The sequence below is a fragment of the Schistocerca gregaria genome, chromosome 5 (assembly GCF_023897955.1).
Source record: "Schistocerca gregaria isolate iqSchGreg1 chromosome 5, iqSchGreg1.2, whole genome shotgun sequence".
In the NCBI taxonomy this organism is placed as follows: Eukaryota; Metazoa; Arthropoda; class Insecta; order Orthoptera; family Acrididae; genus Schistocerca; species Schistocerca gregaria.
In genome coordinates this window covers 612,903,171-612,925,476 of record NC_064924.1, presented here as the reverse complement: position 1 = coordinate 612,925,476, position 22,306 = coordinate 612,903,171, and positions in this window count along the sequence as shown.

Genomic DNA, 22,306 nt, shown 5'->3' with positions numbered 1-22,306 from the left:
CAGCATAATGAATAAATCATCCTAGAAAATTTCATAGGGCATAAGGGCATGTGCAACAATATGCATTGTCTGTGCTCTTTGTTGAGCAACTTGTGACAATGTCGATGAAAATTTTCACATGATTCAAAGCACAATGGTGGCAAATTGAAGGTACTTGTAGGCATAGAAACAGTGGACAGAGTTGGTCACTGCATCACAACAGTCTTTGCTATTGTAGGCCACATTGTCCAGTGGTATTTCGCTTGCAGAAATTGTCCAAATCACTGGATTCACAGAAAAAATGTAACACAAGGTCGCCAATGTGGTGAATAATAATATTATGGTGAACATAACATTAATAACATAACAACATTAAACACCACTTTATCATAATGATATACTTTATTCACTTCATGGTCACAAAATGTAACAACACAGAATACTAGACATCGAGTCAGTTCAAAGATCATCATAAAGAGATATCATACGGATCAATATATGAAACTCCCATAGGAGGAATTAAATTGTCTAGCATTAAGAGGAGAAACTGCATTTGGAGGCAAAAGTTAATCAAAATCCTGAATTTCTTAGAATGTAAGCGCATATATATATATATATATATATATATATATATATATATATATATATATATATATATATATATATATATATATAAAGCAAAGTAGTTAAATTATGAAAGCATACTGCAAACATTACATTTCATTTTAAATGCTAAAAACAAATCCAAAGCTGTTTGGTTGTTATAAGAAGTTAATTTGGCAATAGAATGAATAGAAAATGCTGCGATACTGGAATTATTCAATAATTTCTTCTTCAGTTGTAATAACATTGGTGATTGCACACCATCAAGTACAAATCCTGGAATGCTAGAGAGCAACTGTTCGAGTTTTAATTTTTCCCGTTTCAAGTTCTGATTTATTTAAAATCATAATGTCTCTAAAACATTTAAACTCAGTGGGTTGGGATGAGGTTCTCACTAGAATAATAAAAGTAGTCTTGTAACAAAGCAGTCTGGGATATTTTTACTTCCCCTCTCCTTTTGCCATCTGCCTCCTTAGAATTCATTTTTTTTTTTTTCAATTTTAACTAATTACCATTAACACACGTTGAGTGTTGGTTGGTTTGTGGGGATTGAAGGGACCAAACTACAAAGGCCATTGGTCCCTTTTTCCCCAACCATGAAACACCCACAAGGAATGAAAACAAGCAACTGAAATGACAAGGAACTACACAGAACAAGTAAGACACAGACAAAGACCAGACCAAAGGAAGGAAAAGCAGAGTGCTACAGTGGTTGGCCAACTATGGAAACAAAAAAAGGAAAAGCCAACCACCAAGAGACACACTAAAAACCCCAATCTAAAACCAGATGCCAAAGGCCAGATGCAACACACAAAAGAAAAAACCCTCAGACTGAGCGATAAAAGCCCCCTGCTCAAATAAAACACAAAACGAAGCCTGCCATGGCAGCGTCATCTGTTAAAAGTGCAGGGAGCGTATCAGGCAGCACAAGCATCTGCCTGAGTTCAGTTAAAAGTGGACAGTCCCACAAAATGTCGACTACTGTCAATGCTGAACCACAGTGACAGAGAAATGGGTCCTCGCAGCAGAATAAATAACTGTGCATTATCCAGGTGTGGCCAATGCGCAGCCGGCAGAGTACAACAGAGTCCTTGTGAGAGGCCCACAAGGAGGAGCGCCACACACCAGTAGTCTCCTTCACAAACTGAAGTTTGTTGGATGAAGGTAGGGTGTGCCATTCATCACCCCCAGGTACCAAGGACCTTCTGCCACAAAACTGACAGGAAATCACACTCTGAAAGGCCAATCTCTTAGGATGGTGCACCGACAGCCTGTTTAGCCAGCATGTCAACACGTTCATTACTCGGGATGCCAACATGACCTTGGTCCACAGAAAGAACATGGAGCGGCTGCAACAGGCAAGAGTATGGAGGGACTCCTGAATAGCAATCACCAGACGAGATAGAGCAAAACACTGCTCGATAGCTTGTAAACCACTCAGGGAGTCACTACAGATAATGAAGGAAACACCTCAACAGGAACAGATATATTCGAGGGCGCAAGAGATGGTGACAAGCTCTGTAGGGAAATGAGCATTGTTCAGAATGATCCCCAGGAGTAATAGCATAACCAACTCGAACAGCAACCATCGAACCATCGGTACAGGCAATGGCAGAGCCATGAAACACGGCAACGATGGAAAGAAAGTGTCGGCGGAGGGCCTCAGAAGGGACTGAGTCCTTCGGGCCCTGTGCCAAATCCAGCCAAAGGCATGGTCGGGGCACACACCATGGGGATCTATGTACACTCCTGGAAATTGAAATAAGAACACCGTGAATTCATTGTCCCAGGAAGGGGAAACTTTATTGACACATTCCTGGGGTCAGATACATCACATGATCACACTGACAGAACCACAGGCACATAGACACAGGCAACAGAGCATGCACAATGTCGGCACTAGTACAGTGTATATCCACCTTTCGCAGCAATGCAGGCTGCTATTCTCCCATGGAGACGATCGTAGAGATGCTGTATGTAGTCCTGTGGAACGGCTTGCAATGCCATTTCCACCTAGGGCCTCAGTTGGACCAGCGTTCGTGCTGGACGTGCAGACCGCGTGACACGACGCTTCATCCAGTCCCTAACATGCTCAATGGGGGACAGATCCGGAGATCTTGCTGGCCAGGGTAGTTGCTTACACTTTCTAGAGCATGTTGGGTGGCACGGGATACATGCGGACGTGCATTGTCCTGTTGGAACAGCAAGTTCCCTTGCCGGTCTAAGAATGGTAGAACGATGGGTTCGATGACGGTTTGGATGTACTGTACACTATTCAGTGTCCCCTCGACGATCACCAGAGGTGTACGGCCAGTGTAGGAGATCGCTCCCCACACCATGATGCCGGGTGTTGGCCCTGTGTGCCTCGGTTGTATGCACTCCTGATTGTGGCGCTCACCTGCACGGCGCCAAACACGCATACGACCATCATTGGCATCAAGGCAGAAGCGACTCTCATCGCTGAAGACGACACGTCTCCATTCATCCCTCCATTCACGCCTGTCGCGACACCACTGGAGGCGGGCTGCACGATGTTGGGGCGTGAGCGGAAGACGGCCTAATGGTGTGCGGGACCGTAGCCAAGCTTAATGGAGACGGTTGTGAATGGTCCTCGCCGATACACCAGGTGCAACAGTGTCCCTAATTTGCTGGGAAGTGGCGGTGCGGTCTCCTACGGCACTGCGTAGGATCCTATGGTCTTGGCGTGCATCCGTGCATCGCTGCGGTCCGGTCCCAGGTCGACGGGCACGTGCACCTCCCGCCGACCACTGGCGACAACATCGACGTATTGTGGAGACCTCACGCCCCATGTGTTGAGCAATTTGGCGGTACGTCCACCCGGCCTCCCACATGCCCACTATACGCCCTCACTCAAAGTCCGTCAACTGCACATACGGTTCACGTCCACGCTGTCGCGGCATGCTACCAGTGTTAAAGACTGCGATGGAGCTCCGTATACCACGGCAAACTGGCTGACACTGATGGCGGCGGTGCACAAATGCTGCGCAGCTAGCGCCATTCGATGGCCAACACCGCAGTTCCTGGTGTGTCCGCTGTGCCGTGTGTGTGATCATTGCTTGTACAGCCCTCTCGCAGTGTCCGGAGCAAGTATGGTGGGTCTGACACACTGGTGTCAATGTGTTCTTTTCTCCATTTCCAGGAGTGTATATTGGCCCAGAAAGGAGGTGGGAAAAGGAAAAACTCAAGCCAAGAGAGAAGAGCCTGGGTGCGAACCACGATCGTACACCCAGACTGGGGCCGCCGTTCTGGAAGATGGACAACCCAAGTTGGGGAACAGGAGATGGTAATTTGGATGCCCAGACAAGCTACTAACATCTGAAGTAAAGAGGCCAGTAGATGTAGGCATCGTATCCGCAATTGAGAGACACCAGCCTTCACAAGTATGCTGATACAGGGCTTCTGTGGAAAGCTCCAGTTGCAAGTCAGATCCTGCAGTGAAGTATGGGGTCAAGCAACCACAACACGGAAGGTGATGCCGAACCATAAGACAGGCTCCCATAATTGAGACAGGACAAAATCAATGCCTGGGTAGACCGATAGGCACCCCAGCTGGTGTGACTCAAGTAATGAAGAGTGTTAAGATGGCGCCAGCACATTTGTTTAAGCTGCTGAATATGAGGGAGCCAAGTCAACCGGGCACCAAAAAGCAAGCCCAAAAACTGATGCGTCTCCACCAAGGCAAGAGGTTCGCTGTCAAGAGATAGCCATGGCTCAGGGTGAACAGAAATGCATGACACAGGTCTTGGCGGCCAAGACCTGGAAGCCGTGTGTAATGGCCCAAGACTGCGCCCTGGGGATAGTGCCCTGTAGCCACCGTTCAGCAGCCTCAATGCCAGGGGAGCTATAGTACAAGCAAAAGTCATCAGCATACAAAGAAGCCAATACAGACATTGCTACAGCTGCAGCTAGCCCATTGATAGCAACTAAGCAACTAAAGAGAGGTAGACACTCAAGACAGAGCCTTGTGGGATCCCATTCTCCTCGACTCTGGAGGAACTGTGGAAGGAACCAACTTGCTTGCAGAAGGAACGAAGCGACAGAAAATTTTGAATAAAAATCGAGAGCATGCTGAAGATCTGATGTCGCCACCGAGAGGTGTTTGAGGTGTCACTGGCAGTCCACCAAGAGGTGTTTGAGCATCTGATAGTGGATGAAATCTGGCCCAGGAGCTGCATCAGGGCAATCGATTAGGGCACTTTGGAATTCCCACTCACTGAATGGATCATTGTACGATTCGGGGTGGCGCGTATGGAATGAAAGGCTCCAGCACTCCAAACGCTCTTTCAGGGAGTGAAAGGCCAGTGGGTAATTCGTAGAAGCATGCTCTGCTAAGAGTTCTGCAATCATGTCTGATTCAGTACAGACTGCTCCATTCAGGGAAAGCCCAGGTATGCTGACGGGTGTCGGATACCCATAGAGTCACCTAATCTTGTTCCAAACCTGTGATGGAGAGGTACGGATGCCAATGGTGGGGACATACCATTCCCTGTGACGATCTCTAATCGCCACAGCCATCTCCGGTGTCCACCAAGGCACAGTCCTCCGCTGAGGAGACCCAGAAGAACAGGGAATTGCAGATTCTACTGCAAAAATGATGCCGGTGGTGATGGTTTGAACCACCACATCAATGGTGTCATAAGAAAGAGGCTCAATAGTGGCAATGGAGGCGAGCAAGTCCCGGTCAGCCTTACTCATAGGAGCCCAGAAGAGTGATGCTGTGGCAGTGATCTGAAAGTGGTCACTACTACACAGTCGTCATGCACACTCCATTGGACAGATGGTAGAAGGCTAGAGCTGCAGACTGAAAGGTCAGTGGATGAGTATGTGCCGTGTGCCACACAGAAATGTGAGGGGGCACCATTATTTAACAGGGAAAGGTCAAGCTGTGCCAACACTTGCTCAACGACAGTGCCTCGGCCTGTTGCCACCAAGTCACCCCACAAAGGGTTATGGGCGTTAAAGTCGCCCATTAACAGAAAAGGGGGCAGCAGTTGGGCTATCAATGTGGCCAATACATGCTGTGGGACATCAACACCCGATGGAAGATAGATATTACAGACAGTAACAGCCTGAGGCGTCCACACCCGAACAGCAAAGCCTCTAAAGGTGTTTGAAGAGGTACAATCTCGCTGTAAAGAGAGTTAAGGGCGTAGATGTAGACTCTGGCAGATATCCTCACATATAATAACCCCGATAGCCACGGAGGGCAGGTAGTTCACATTGCTGGAAACCAAATTTCCTTGTGAGCAATACAGAAGAAAGGGTGAAGGCTAATAAGTCTGCAGAGCTCAGCAACGTCGTGGAAAAAACCGCTGCAATCCCATTGGAGAATGACAGTGTCTGCAGCTGAAAAAGGCATGAAGGGACCGAGGAGGCCGATTACACCTCTGAGTCTCATGCTCCCACTGATTGAGTGTTTGTGGGAGCAACATCCATCGCGGCTGAGGGTCCGGCGAGATCTAGGTCCTCAGCAGACGCCAGAATTTCCACCTCATCCTCAGACGTAGAGCTTGTTGGTATAAGAGGTATGGGTGCCACCGCAATTTCCTTGTTCTTAGAGGTCTTCGATTTCGATTTCTCGCACTGTTTCCTTGGGTTGCTCTAGTTGAGAGAGTTTCTTTGATTCAGTCTCCAGGACAGAGGAGGACCGCGAAGCCTTACGACCAGCAGCTTGTGGCTTCTTCAGCCACTGGTGGGTGTCTGCTTTACCACTGGTAGGAACCTGGGAAGGGAGTGACCCAAGGGCCCCTTACTAGCAAGAGAAGCCGAAGAAGACTTATGCTTTTGCAGCTTGTAAGTGGAGACTTATGTCCCCAATGGTTTGGGGAGGGGAGGGGAGGGTGCTGTTCCTGAGGTAGATGGTGCAGAAGCAACAGGGAGCCTTTTAGCCTCAGTGTAGGTCAGTCAGTCCAGGGTCTTGTATTCCATCATTTTCTTTTCCTTCCGTAGAATCCTACAGTCTGGCGAGCAAGGGTAATGGTGTTCTCCACAGTTGACACAGATGTTAGGCAGAACACATGGAGTATTGGGATGGGATGGATGACCACAATCTTGACATATGAGGCTGGAAGCACAGCGGGAAGACATATGGCCGAACTTCCAATGCTTGAGGCACCACATCAGGGAAGGAATATATGGCTTGACATCACAGCGGCAGACCATCACCTTGACCTTCTCGTGTAAGGTGTCACCCTTGAAGGCCAAGATGGGGGCACCAGTGGCAACCTGATTATACCTCGGACCCCGGTGGATGTGCCCAACAAAATGGACACCTCGTCACTCTAAGTTGGCACAGTTTGACATCAGACTGTAAAAGAAGATCCTTGTGAAGATAATACCTTGGACCATATTTAAGCTTTAATGGGGCATGATAGTAACAGAAACATCCACCAGCTTGTCACAAGCGAGTAATGCCCATGACTAGGCAGAGGATGCTGTTTTTATCAAGACTGACCCAGCCGCACTTTGGAAAAGCCCTCCATCTCTCCGAAGGTTAAACAACAATGCACTGGCCATATAACTGTGTATAATTGTGGGGACGGGTTGTGAACAGTGAAATTAAAGTATCAGCTACATTATTTACAGTAGTCAGTGTCGGAATTACAAACCTCATTTTTCAACCAGCATAGCAACGCAGTATAATCAACGAAGAAACAAAGCAGGCAAATCATCACATATACTGGCCATGATGAAGACTATTGTATGTGGGCACAATAAACTAGAACTCACGAAATTTGACAGTGAAGTGTGAACTCGAGTGGTTTACAGTACAGTTTTAAATGGAAGAGATGATACAGCCATTCAGCACTGGGGGTTTCATGGCCACAGTATGATAACTGCCAATCAGCAAGTGGGTTCTATGGAAGCAGCCACTGAGTACAGGAGCAGCCAATCAGCACACAGGTGGACACAGCCACCTGGAGATAAACTAAACACCTCTCCAAGAGAATTACAACTTGCCGCAGCCGTGTGCAGATCCAGATGACAACCGCAACAACCACTGCAGAGCAGCAGCAGACGAGTGATTAAAAACAAGGTAATTCATTGCAAAAGCTGTTTCATATTGATTGATGTATAATGAGTGGCGTTAATGAAAAAGACAGTGTGGGGCGACAACAGGAGACTGTTTCTGTAGGCACCAGTGGTTATAAATCAAACATGAATGTAACTTTGAATGATGGGGACAAAGTCCTGTTGTAGATGGAATGATAAAAGTGCACCTACATTGTGTGGTGATATGAGCAAAATGGACAAAAACACTACTGAAGTGGGTGAGATCGTTAAGGTTGGGGAGGACTTTAGTAGTGAAAGCTAGCAAGGGCAACAGTTTATGACACACAGAAATTTGGAAACAATGTTAAGGCAAATTATGAGTAGTTTGAGATGTTTGAGTAACATGAGTACGAAAGAGGACATTGATGGTATGAAAGAAGACAGTAGTATGAAAAAAAGACATTAACAGGGTGGAAATGAAAACTGATAGCATTAGAACTGACATGGTCAGCTTAACCGATGAACTGAAGAAAGAAATTAAGAGGAAGTTTAAAGTAGTCAGCTCCAATCTTGTGTGTGATTCAGTAGTTGAAGATTGTGATAATACTAATGAGAAATTAACATTGAGTCATAAATATGTGGAAGAGGGAAAGAAGCTTTGTGATGACAATAATATGAAGTTGGAAGTTTTTGAGAAACAATGAGCTGAAAAAAAGGGTTGAACTTGAGAACCAAATTGATCAGATTAAAAATGATTTACAAACTGAGATAGAAACCAAATGTGCAGTAGTGATAGAGGAAAAACTGGTAAAAGTAAATGAAAATTTCAAAATGCTGAAATTGAGAAAAAGGTGGAAGAAGTACAAAATCTAAAGCACAGAGAAAGTGACAGTGGGTAAGATAATGATTTTGGTAAGCAGGATGATAGTTTTTCCAGGGAAAAGATTTATGATTTGTTGTATGAAGGAGATCACATGGTAAGTAAAAATAAAGTGTGGCACACTGTAATAGCAGCAAGTGTACAAGGCATACATGTTAAGCATTTACTGGACAGTAGCATTTCATGGGCATTTTTCTAATCTATTAAGAACACAGAGGATATAGTTGCCTCCAAACACACCTTCAACGACTGTCTGGTTGAAGGCATATGCAACACCCATCACTGAAGAGAACCTGATGCAAATCCTGAGCAGTCCATTCGGCATGTTTTTGGGCCCATCCGTACCGTGCTGCAAGGTGTCATGTTCGCAAAGATGGACTTCGCCACCGATGTCAGGAGTGAAGTTTTGCATTGTGCAGCACCATTGAGCACAGTTTGAGTCATAACATAATGTTCTGTGGCTGCATGAAAAGTATTATTCAACATGGTGGCATTGCTGCCAGGGTTCCTCCAAGCCATAGGTAGAGGTTATCTACTGCAGTAGTAGCTCTTGGGCAGCCTGAGCAAGTCACGTCACTGACAACTTGTTTCAAATGTTGTTGGCGTACTGGCAGTGAATCGGTCAGTTGGAACAGATCAAGCAAATGTCCATGCGGCGCAGTCGGCCAGGCCCGCTGGCGGTCTCTACACTGTATCTGAGGGGGCTGTTCCGAGTGCTGCGAGGTTCATGACTCACCAACCCAGAACATGAATGTTGAGTGGTGATTTAATTACTAAAGCCACACCCATTCATGTTGTTGGTGGTTCGCTGTTGGTGGTATTCCTGGGAGCAACAGTGAGTGTTCGAATGGTGAAGGTTTAGCTGTCGTGTGGTGGAATTAACTATATTTGTCGATTTGAAATTCAAATGACCCAGCGGAATTTTCTGCCTTGGGGCCGTTAGTGTTCCAGTAACCTGCCCTGGTCGCTGATGTAAATTCAGGCAGTGTCCTTTCCTCACCTGTTGTCACTGTCCAACATGGTGTGCAGTTTTTGACAGCCTAATGTATATTTGGTTGTGGGCAGCTATGTCTGTAACATTTTTGGCTTTGGAATCGTACACTGGTCGGTGGTTAGCAAGTCGTCTTGTCATTGGGTCCCTGACTGTCTCCTAGTTGTGTTGCCAGTGGATTGAGTATAGTTGGGCCAACTTCTTCTCTCACCTAAACAAACATTAAGATTTCAAGGGCAGACCAAGCCCCCTGGAAACTTCTGAGCGCCGTTGCCTATACTGCCTTCCTTATTGGCGTTTAATTGTGTGTTTTTAATGGCTCATAGCCGATGGTTTAAATTTGTATGCTTATAATTGTGTTTCCTTTTTTTTCTTTTTTTTTTTTTTTAAAAATCAAAGGCTTTCTGCGTCTTGAAAATTTATTGCATTGTTTTTTAAAAAGCATCGGCCTTCAGCTGCTTTAAGTTTTAAGGATCTTACTTTCCAAGTATTACAGTCTTTCAAGGTAAGCTGTGGGCCTTCTGCCTGTTGAAAAGCTATGTTTTAAATTTATGGCCCTTCAGCTGCTTTTAAAAACTTACTCTATTCTGACTAGTCAAGTCTTACATCCCTTGGGCTTAAATACTATTTTGGTTAAAGCCAAAAGCCTTCTGCAAAATACATATATATATTAAAAAAAACAAAGATGATGTAACTTACCAAACGAAAGTGTTGGTATGTTGATAGAGACACTAACAAACACAAACACGCACACACATCTCTGCCCAAACTCTTTGCCTTTACATATGTCTGCTTGTGTCTGTATATGTGCAGATGGGTGTGTGTGTGTGTGTGTGTGTGTGTGTGTGTGTGTGTGTGTGTGTGTGTGTGTGTGTGTGTGTGTGTGTGTGGGCGCGCGCGCGCGCGCGAGAGTGTATACCTGTCCCTTTCTCCCCCTAAGGTAAGTCTTTTCACTCCCGTGATTGGAATGACTCCTTACCCTCTCCTTTCCTCTTTCCCTCTCCTTCCCTCTTTCCTGATAAAGCAACCATGGGTTGCAAAAGCTCAAATTGTGTGTGTGTGTTTGTGTTTGTTAGTGTCTCTATCAACGTACCAATGCTTTTGTTTGGTAAGTTACATCATCTTTGTTTTTAGATATATTTTTTCCACGTGGAATGTTTCCCTCTATATATAAAGAGCAAGCAAGATTTGTATGTATATCACCCTTCTGGCTAGAATCTTAAGAAGTTTGGTGGAATACAGTGAAATAATAGTTTTTCTAAAGTATAATCTTGTCTCATCGGTAATGAGAGTTAAGTTTGCCTTAGCATAAGGATATGTTAGTGTGGAGAGTTTATCAGTAGAATCAATTTTGTATTAGAAAATTAGGGCAGGTGTTTATTTATTATATAATGAAACAATAATAAAATAATGAATAATGTTAGGGTCTTCATTGGTAGGAAGCCTGTATCTGCAGTAGGGATATTTTTTGGGAATGCACTCCACTAGCTACCAAGGTAAGAACTGTAAGTAAAATAACACAGCTGGCAGACATGATTAGCAAGAAAGATAACTATACAAACAGGTGTGGTGTCACTGTGTTGTTGTTGTTGTTGTTGTTGTTGTGGTCTTCAGCCCAGAGACTGGCTTGATGCAGCTCTCCATGCTACTCTATCCTGTGCAAGCTTCTTCATCTCCCAGTACCTACTGCAACCTACATCCTTCTGAATCGGCTTAGGGTATCCGTCTCTTGGTCTCCCTCTACAATTTTTACCCTCCAATACTAAACTGGTATTCCCTTGATGCCTCAGAACATGTCCTACCAACCAATCCCTTCTTCTAGTTAAGTTGTGCCTCAAACTCCTCTTATCCCCAATTCTATTCAGTACCTCCTCATTAGTTATGTGATCTACCCATCTAATCTTCGGCATTATTCTGTAGCACCACATTTTGAAAGCCTCTATTCTCTTCTTGTCCAAACTATTTATCATTCATGTTTCACTTCCATACATGGCTACACTCCATACAAATACTTTCAGAAACAACTTCCTGACACTTAAATCTATACTCGATGTTAACAAATTTCTCTTCTTCACAAACGATTTCCTTGCCATTGCCAGTTTACATATTTCATATCCTCTCTAATTCGACATCATCAATTATTGTGCTGCCAAAACAGCAAAACTCATCTACTACTTCAAGTGTCTCTTGCCTAGTGTAACTTCCTCAGCACCACCCGACTTAGTTTGACTGCATACCATTACCCTCGTTTTGCTTTTGTTGATGTTCAACATATACCCTCCTTTGAAGACACTATCCATTCCGTTCAACTGCTCTTCCAAGTCCTTTGCTGTCTCTGACAGAATTACCATGTCATCAGCGAACCTCAAAGTTTTTATTTCTTCTCCATGGATTTTAATTCCTACTCCAAATTTTTCTTTTGTTTCCTTTACTGCTTGCTTAATATACAGATTGAATAACATCGGGGAGAGGCTAAAACCCTGTCCCACTCCCTTCCCAACCACTGCTTCCCTTTCATGTCCCTCAACTCTTATAACTGCCATCTGGTTTCTGTAAGAATTGTAAATAGCCCTTTGCTCCCGGCATTTGACCCCTACCACTTTCAGAATTTGAAAGAGAGTATTCCAGTCAACATTTTCAACAGCTTTCTCTAAGTCTACAAATGCTAGAAATGTAGATTTGTCTTTCCTTAATCTATCTCTAAGATAAGTCATTGTCTCACATGTTCCAACATTTCTACAGAATCTAAACTGATCTTCCCCAAGGTCGGCTAATACCAGTTCTTCCATTCGTCTGTGAAGAATTCGCGTTAGTATTTTGCAGCTGAACTGATAGTTCAGTAATTTTCACATCTGTCAACACCTTCTTTCTTTGAGATTGGAATTATCATATTCTTCTTGAAGTCTGAGGGTATTTTGCCTGTCTCATACATTTTGCTCACCAGATGGTAGAGTTTTGTCAGGGCTGGCACTCCCAAGACTTTCAGTAGTTCTAATGGAATGTTGTCTACTCACGGGGCTTTGTTTTGACTTAGGTCTTTCAGTGCTCTCTCAAATCCTTCACAGAGTATCATATCTTCCATTTCATCTTCATCTACATTCTCTTCCATTTCCATAATATTGTCCTCAAGTACGTCGTCCATGTATAGACCCTCTATATACTCCTTCCACCTTTCTGCTTTCCCTTCTTTGCTTAGAAATGTGTTTCCATCTGAGCTCTTGATATTCATACAAGTGGCTCTCTTTTCTCCAAAGGTCTCTTTAATTTTCCTGTAGGCAGTATCTACCTTGCCCCTAGTGAGATAAGCCTCTACATTCTTACATTTTTTCCTTTAGCCATCCTTGCTTAGACATTTTGCACTTCCTGTCGATCTCATTTTTGAGACGCTTGTATTCCTTTTTGCCTGCTTCATTTACTGTGTTTTTATATTTTCTCCTTTCATCAAATAAATTCAATATTTCTTCTGTTACACAAGGATTTCTACTAGCCCTGTTGATCCTATGCTCCCTTCACTATTTCGTCCCTCAAAGCTACCCATTCTTCTACTGTATTTCTTTCCCCCATTCAATCATTCCCTAATGCTCTCCCTGAAACTCTCTACAACCTCTGGTTCTGTCAGTTTATCCAGGTCCCATCTCCTTAAATTCTCACCAATAGATTGTGGTCAGAGTCCACATCTCCCCCTGGAAATGTCTTACAATTTGAAACCTGGTTCCTAAATCACTGTCTCATCATTATATAATCTATCTGACACCTTCCATTATCTCCAGGCCTTTTCCATGTATACATCCTCCTTTCATGAGTCTTGAACCAAGTGTTAGCTATGATTAAGCTGTGCTCTGTGCAAAATTCTACTAGGTGGCTTCCTCTTTCATTTCTTACCCCCATTCCATATTCACCTACTATGTTTCCTTCTATCCCTTTTCCTACTATCGAATTCCAGTCACCCATGACTATTAAATTTTCATCTGCCTTCACTATCTGAATAATTTCTTTTACCTCATCATACATTTCATCAATCTCTTCATCATCTGTGGAGCTAGTTGGCATATAAACTTGTACTACTGTGGTAGGCGTGGGCTTCATGTCTATCTTGGTCACAATAATGCGTTCATTCTGCTGTTGGTAGTAGCTTACCTGCACTCCTATTTTTTTTTTTTTTATTCGTTATTAAACCTGCTCCTGCATTACCCCTTATTTTTGTATTTATAACCATGTATTCACCTGACCAGAACTCTTGTTCCTCCTGCCACCGTACTTCACTAATTCCCACTATGTCTAACTTTAACCCATCTATTTCCCTTTTTACATTTTCTACCTAACTGCTCGAATAAGGGATCTAACATTCCACACTCCGATCCATAGAACACCAGTTTTCTGTCTCCTGATAACAATGTCCCCCTGAGTAGTCACCTCCCGGAGATGTAGTGATAATCTAAATTTTGAACTAGGCAACCTTGAGTACTGTGTATATTGTGCAATGAGAGCTTAACAGAAAGAGCAAAATTTTAGTGAGGTACAAGTAATATAATGCTGCATCATTGGATCTATACATTATCTGAAAACTTCTGTTTGTATTCTGAGGAATTATGAGCTTAATTTAGTAATACTGGAACAAAGAATGATAATTTTGCTGATTAACTGATAACTGTGGTGCTAGACTGATGTGTATGTGTCTGACAAGTCAACTATTTAGTAACATTCAGCAATTTTGTGAGGATTTAATTTTCTGATTGAAGGAGAGTAGTGCTCACAGTTAAGTAGAGAAGTGGGGCAATGATTTGGTACAACTTCCATACCCTTTATTTTGATCTGAATAGTAATTAAGTTCTGTAATGGTGACTCTAGTCTTTATTCATAATGTAGTGGTTAGTAAATCTATGCTGCTGCACATCCTGAGTTTTTGCTGTTTTGCAAATGGAAAAGAAACCCAAATCTTTCAAGTTTAATCAGTTTCAGACAGTTATGACTTAAAGTGATGTTTTGTTGTGTAATGTGTACTTGATTTTTCAGTTTTTACTAGCCTACACCTTCTGTACTATTGTCAAATTTAGTGCTAATTACTGTAATTTTATGAGAACTATCTATTTATTTATGATGTAATGATTATCATTTGCCATTATTGTTTAACAATTATTTTCTTATAATTAAGTTACATCTACATCCATACTCCGTAAGTCACCTGACGGTGTGTGGCGGAGGGTACTTTGAGTACCTCTATCGGTTCCATTCCAGTCTCGTATTGTTCGTGGAAAGAAGGATTGTCGGTATGCCTCTGTGTGGGCTCTAATCTCTCTGATTTTATCCTCATGGTCTCTTCGTGAGATATACGTAGGAGGGAGCAATATACTGTTTCACTCATTGGTGAAGGTATGTTCTTGAAACTCCAACAAAAGCTCGTACCGAGCTACTGAGCGTCTCTCCTGCAGAGTCTTCCACTGGAGTTTATCTATCATCTCCATAACGCTTTCGCGATTACTAAATGATCCTGTAATGAAGCTCGCTGCTCTCCATTGGATCTTCTCTATCTCCTCTATCAACCCCATCTGGTACAGATCCCACACTGCCGAGCAGTATTCAAGCAGTGGGCAAACAAGCATACTGTAACCTACTTCCTTTGTTTTCGGATTGCATTTCCTTAGGATTCTTCCAGTGAGTCTCAGTCTGCCATCTGCTTTACCGATGATCAACTTTATATGATCATTCCATTTTAAATCACTCCTAATGCCTACTCCCAGATAATTTATGGAATTAACTGCTTCCAGTTGCTGACCTGCTATTTTGTAGCTAAATGATAAGGGATCTTTCTTTCTAGGTATTCGCAGCACATTACACTTGTCTACATTGAGATTCAATTGCCATTTTCTGCACCACGCGTCAATTCGCTGCAGATCCTCCTGCATTTCAGTACAATTTTCCATCGTTACAACCGCTCAATATACCACAGCATCATCCGCAAAAAGCCTCAGTGAACTTCCGATGTCATCCACTAGGTCATTTATGTATATTGTGAATATAGAAGTTATAAATAAAAGTAAGTGTACTAAAGTAGGATTTTTGCCTCATTTTTCACGTACTATGGCAGAGGTGAATCAGCTCCATGGGAACTGATAGCAGTGCATTTCCTTACTGTCACTTGGACCTGTTGAAGGCATGGACAACTTGGTGAAAAAATGTGTAAAAACTCATTAAAAGTGTACAAGTGCTTCTGAAAACTACTAAATATTGAGAAAGTGAAATTTGCTATCTAAAAAGTGAACTGCAATACACAGTGTAATTTAACTTTTTGCAACCCATGAGGATTTAATTTTTTTAAGCCAGACAGGACTTGTGTAAAATGATAAAGATCTTAGAATGTAATCCTTGTTAAACCGAAAAGGACATCCCTTATGATGAAGATGCCTAATTTTTATTAAAAGTATAACTTGTGGATATTTCGTGCAATTATACAAAACACTGTATGTAAATATGTTGTATGGAGGTTTTCAATGGCCAGTTCATGTAAGTATAAATTTGAAAAAACATGTGCTGTAGTATTGATAAGATTTCTTATGTAATATTTTTTGTGTGTCTATTTTTAACCCACTGTCAGGGTTACTTGTGGTCATTGAACTGCCCTGTTAGCTATTTGCAATATTTATCTGGCCAATCCAATGAGGGGGTGATGTGACGAAGCAAGCTGGGATATTTTTACTTCCCCTGTTGTTTTACCATTTGCCTCCTCAGAATTCATTTTTTCAGTTTTAACTAATTACCATTAACATATGTGAGTGTTATCTGTATTTTCATAAAAGAGAAAGGCTGGCCCTCAATTTTAAAGAATACAACACCAGACCTAATTCCTGTGCTTTGTTTTAGGTATGAAACAGATTTTCTAATTTATTTCAACTAGTACAATCTAGTCAGTATCTTTCATTATAGGGAAGTCAGTAGTAGTTTTGTAACTTAAATTCTACTGTTGACTTATAAACAAGTATAAATTCTGCACTAAGAATAAACATTTGGAGGAACAACTAACAGTAATTTTAAAGGTTCCATTTGGCTCTAATTGAAAACTTGTTAGCAAAGCCAGCCCTTAATTTATTCCAAAGCTATTAACAGTTTTGTCAAAAGTATTGTTTGTGTAATGATATATGTTAATTTCATTATTTAAAAAATAATTTGGCCTAAACCTCATAGTAGAAGAAACTATTAAAAGGAATGGATTTTTTCATGTATTCAGTTAATTTAATGAGTTAAGTTTTAATTGCAATTTTTGTAAATTAAAAATTGTACAATGTAAAGTTTCATCACCTATTATTGTGAGGAAATATAAGGGGCCAAATTTTGGTCCTGAGACAGCCAATCCACACCCGAGTTTCAGATGAGAAACCTGTGTTGGTTTCAACAACAACAATGCTTCACCTTAACTATGAAATAAGTGTTACACCGTTAGACTGTATGTTAAAACAATGACAACGTCTGCTCCATACGTACCTTTCTATTCTTCAAGAACTGTGAATTTTGTAGTTAGGTTTTTACTACTCGTAGATGTTCAATAGTGAACTATTGTAGCAGTATGTGGATGTTTGATTGCAAACTATTAATAAGGCTTATCGAAAGTTTAACAGTAGTACACTAGCCATATATCTGTGTATTATTGGGGGGTTGTGAACAGTGAAATTAATGTACTCTGAAATGCAACTGTGCACCTGTCGGCTACATTTTTTACAGTAGTCACTGTCAGAATTACAAAACCCATTTTTCAGCCAGTGTAGCAACGTAGTACGTCGACACCACTGACAATCAAAAAAGAAGTAGCAACGCAGTACGTCGACACCACTGACAATCAAAAAAGAAATAAAGCAGGTGAACTGTCACAGTATTGCACATCTCCTCTCCCTCATAATCAACCAGTCTCTGGAAGAGGGATGTTGTCCAGATCACTGAAAATTTGCTCAGGTTTAGCCAGTTCATCAAAAGGGAGAGCAAGATGAAATGAAAATGTATAGGCCTATCTCATTGTTACCAATTCTTTCAAAAATATAGTATCTGACAGAAAATTATAATTCATTCCACAACATTATTTTATGCAATTAGTATGGTTTTAAGAAAGGCTGCAAAACAACCCAAGCAATAAATGACTCAGTCACAAAAGTCATCAGTTGTCTTGAGAACAGAATGTGTTTATCAGACATCTTTTGTGGCCTGATGAAAGCCTTGAATACTGTAAATCATGTGCTGCTTCTTCAAAAACTGGCTAGCTACAGTTTTCCAGGAAAATCTCTTAGTTGGATGCCATATTTGGCAAACAAAAAACAAAGAGTACTTATTAATAACAGCCAAGAAATTCTCTTCTGGCTGGAAACAAACAATTAGCACAAGGTTCAATATTGCAATCACTACTTTTTTTTGTATTATGTTGATGATATGCTATGTCGGATTCAGTCAGATACCATTCTTTATCAGTGATAGTCTGCTGTAAAACCAACCAAGAATTAACCTACCATACTGAGTGGACACTTTGGGAAATGGAGACATGGGTAAAAAGTGATAATTTGAAATCAAACGGCAAAAACAGAAGTTGTTCATTTCACAACCAAAAAAAAAAAAAAAAAAAAAAAAAAAAAAAAAAAAAAAAAAAAAAAAAAACAGCACAATGTATTAGTGAAATAAGGAATAAGGACAAAAATTGTACACAAAAAGCTGTGTCAAATTCCTTGGTGTGTTAGTAAATAAAAATATGTTGTTGAGTTATCATGTAGACAGCATAATGAGTTGATTGAACAGTCTTGTGTATTCATGAATGTCTTATTTAGTATCACAAATTTAGCTGTAAAAAAAGGACTATAGTTAAGTATAGCATAATTTTCTGGGGGAGGGGGGGGGGGTTTCTGACAAATATAATCTGCTCAAAGCCTTTAGACTAAAAACAATCATCTGAGCCATGGTGAGAGTTAAAAAGAAACTGCAAACAACATTGAAAAACTTTATTTGAAAAGCAAGATTTAATGTCAGTTCCAAGCATGCATAAATAAAATTTCTCATTTTCACAAAAAGAAACCCACAACTTTTTGAGGGCAACTGCTTCTTACATCAGTACGAGAATAGACGTAGGGAAAGTTATGCGTTGCTTTCCCACATACTAAAATTGTATGAAAAACCTCTGCACTATATAGCCATGAAATTTGTAAAGAAAATCTGGAAAGGGAAAAGTGTGACCCATATCTAAAAACATACTGACGGAGACCTGGAAAAATATTTGAAAAGTAAACCCTTTTAGAGTGTAGAAGATTTCTTGAATGGTAACAATGTAATGAAGAATCTATCTAAAAAATAACACCATATGTATCATCATTATATATATATATATATATATATATATATATATATATATATATATATATATATATATATATATATATATATATATATATATATATAAAGAAACTTCCACATGGGAAAAATATATTAAAAACAAAGATTCCAAGACTTACCAAGCGGGAAAGCGCCGGCAGACAGGCACATGAACAAAACACACAAACACACACACAGAATTACGAGCTTTCGCAACTGGCAGTTGCTTCGTCAGGAAAGAGGGAAGGAGAGGGAAAAATGAAAGGATGTGGGTTTTAAGGGAGAGGGTAAGGAGTCATTCCAATCCCGGGAGCGGAAAGACTTCCCTTAGGGGAAAAAAAGGACACGTGTACACTTGCACACACACACACACATATCCACCCGCACATACACAGACACAAGCAGACATATTAAAAGGCAAAGAGTTAAGGGCAGAGATGTCAGTCGAGGCGGAAGTACAGAGGCAAAGAAGTTGTTGAAAGACAGGTGAGGTATGAGCGGCGGCAACTTGAAATTAGCGGAGGTTGAGGCCTGGCGGATATCGAGAAGAGAGGATATACTGAAGGGCGAGTTCCCATCTCCGGAGTTCGGATAGGTTGGTGTTGGTGGGAAGTATCCAGATAACTCGGACGGTGTAACACTGTGCCAAGATGTGCTGGCTGTGCATCAAGGCATGTTTAGCCACAGGGTGATCCTCATTACCAACAAACACTGTCTGCCTGTGTCCATTCATGCGAATGGACAGTTTGTTGCTGGTCATTCCCACATAGAAAGCATCACAGTGCAGGCAGGTCAGTTGGTAAATCACGTGGGTGCTTTCACATGTGGCTCTCCCTTTGATCGTGTACACCTTCCGGGTTACAGGACTGGAGTAGGTGGTGGTGGGAGGGTGCATAGGACAGGTTTTACACCGGGGGCGGTTGCAAGGGTAGGAACCAGAGGGTAGGGGAGGTGGTTTGGGGATTTCATAGGGATGAACCAAGAGGTTACGAAGGTTAGGTGGACGGCGGAAAGACACTCTTGGTGGAGTGGGGAGGATTTCATGAAGGATGGATCTCATTTCGGGGCAGGATTTTAGGAAGTCGTATCCCTGCTGGAGAGCCACATTCAAGGTCTGATCCAGTCCCGGGAAGTATTCTGTTACAAGTGGGGCACCTTTGGGGTTCTTCTGTGAGAGGTTCTGGGTTTGAGGGGATGAGGAAGTGGCTCTGGTTATCTGCTTCTGTACCAGGTTGGGAGGGTAGTTGCGGGATGCGAAAGCTGTTTTCAGGTTGTTGGTGTAATGGTCGAGGGATTCAGGACTGGAGCAGATTCGTTTGCCACGAAGGCCTAGGCTGTAGGGAAGGGACCGTTTGATATGGAATGGGTGGCAGCTGTCATAATGGAGGTACTGTTGCTTGTTGGTGGGTTTGATGTGGACGGATGTGTGCAGCTGGCCATTGGACAGATGGAGGTCAACATCTAGGAAAGTGGCATGGGATTTGGAGTAGGACCAGGTGAATCTGATGGAACCAAAGGAGTTGAGGTTGGAGAGGAAATTCTGGAGTTGTTCTTCACTGTGAGTCCAGATCATGAAGATGTCATCAATAAATCTGTACCAAACTTTGGGTTGGCAGGCTTGGGTAACCAAGAAGGCTTCCTCTAAGCGACCCATAAATAGGTTGGCATACGAGGGGGCCATCCTGGTACCCATGGCTGTTCCCTTTAATTGTTGGTATGTCTGGCCTTCAAAAGTGAAGAAGTTGTGGGTCAGGATGAAGCTGGCTAAGGTGACGAGGAAAGAGGTTTTAGGTAGGGTGGCAGGTGATCGGCGTGAAAGGAAGTGCTCCATTGCAGCGAGGCCCTGGACGTGCGGGATATTTGTGTATAGGGAAGTGGCATCAATGGTTACCAGGATGGTTTCTGGGGGTAACAGACTGGGTACGGATTCCAGGCGTTCGAGAAAGTGGTTGGTGTCTTTGATGAAGGATGGGAGACTGCATGTAATGGGTTGAAGGTGTTGATCTACGTAGGCAGAGATACGTTCTGTGGGGGCTTGGTAACCAGCTACAATGGGGCGGCCAGGATGTTTGGGTTTGTGAATTTTAGGAAGTAGGTAGAAGGTAGGAGTGCGAGGTGACGGTGGGGTGAGGAGTTTGATGGAGTCAGGTGAAAGGTTTTGTAGGGGGCCTAAGGTTCTGAGGATTCCTTGAAGCTCCGCCTGGACATCAGGAATGGGATTACTTCGGCAAACTTTGTATGTAGAGTTGTCTGAAAGCTGACGCAGTCCCTCAGCCACATACTCTCGACGATCAAGTACCACAGTCGTGGAACCCTTGTCAGCCGGAAGAATGATGATGGATCGGTCAGCTTTCAGATCACGGATAGCCTGGGATTCGGCTGTGGTGATGTTGGGAGTAGGATTAAGGTTTTTCAAGAAAGATTGAGAGGCAAGGCTGGAAGTGAGAAATTCCTGGAAGGTTTGGAGAGGGTGATTTTGAGGAAGAGGAGGTGGGTCCCGCTGTGATGGAGGACGGAACTGTTGCAGGCAGGGTTCAATTTGGATAGTGTCTTGGGGAGTTGGATCATTAGGAGTGGGATCAGGATTGTTTTTCTTCGTGGCAAAGTGATATTTCCAGCAGAGACTACGAGTGTAGGACAGTAAATCCTTGACAAGGGCAGTTTGGTTGAACCTGGGAGTGGGGCTGAAGGTGAGGCCTTTGGATAGGACAGAGGTTTCGGATTGGGAGAGGGGTTTGGAGGAAAGGTTAACTACTGAATTGGGGTGTTGTGGTTCCAGATTGTGTTGGCTAGAATTTTGAGGTGTTGGGGGGAGTGGAGCTGGAAGTGGGAGATTGAGTAGATGGGAGAGACTGGGTCTGTGTGCAATGAGAGGAGGTTGAGGTTTGTTGGAAAGGTTGTGGAGGGTGAGTGAGTTGCCTTTCCGGAGGTGGGAAACCAGGAGATTGGATAGTTTTTTGAGGTGGAGGGTGGCATGTTGTTCTAATTTGCGGTTGGCCTGTAGGAGGATGCTATGTACAGCCGGTGTGGATGTGGGAGAGGAAAGATTGAGGACTTTGATTTGGGATAGGAGTTGACGGGTGTGTTCATTGGCCGAGTCGATGTATAGCTGAAGGATTAGGCGGGTGAGGGCTATGGATTGCGCTGTTTGGAACTGGTATAAGGACTGATGGAAAGAAGGATTGCAGCCAGAGATGGGAACTTTAAGTGTGAGGCCTTTGGGAGTAATGCCAAATGTCAGACAAGCCTGAGTAAATAAAATATGGGAGCGTAATCTGGCTAGGGTGAAGGCATGTTTGCGGAGGGAATGTAAATAAAATTTAATGGGGTCGTTGTAGGGATGTTGTGTGGTTGACATGGTATTGGTAGGTGGAAAGGGTAATATGTGGTTAAAGTGAAAGTAAAGAGAGATTTATATAGGGAGAGATAAAGGTGTGAAAAAAGTCGAAAAAGTGTTGGTTTGAGATGAGCTATGTTGATCATGTGCTGAACTTAGGTTGGTG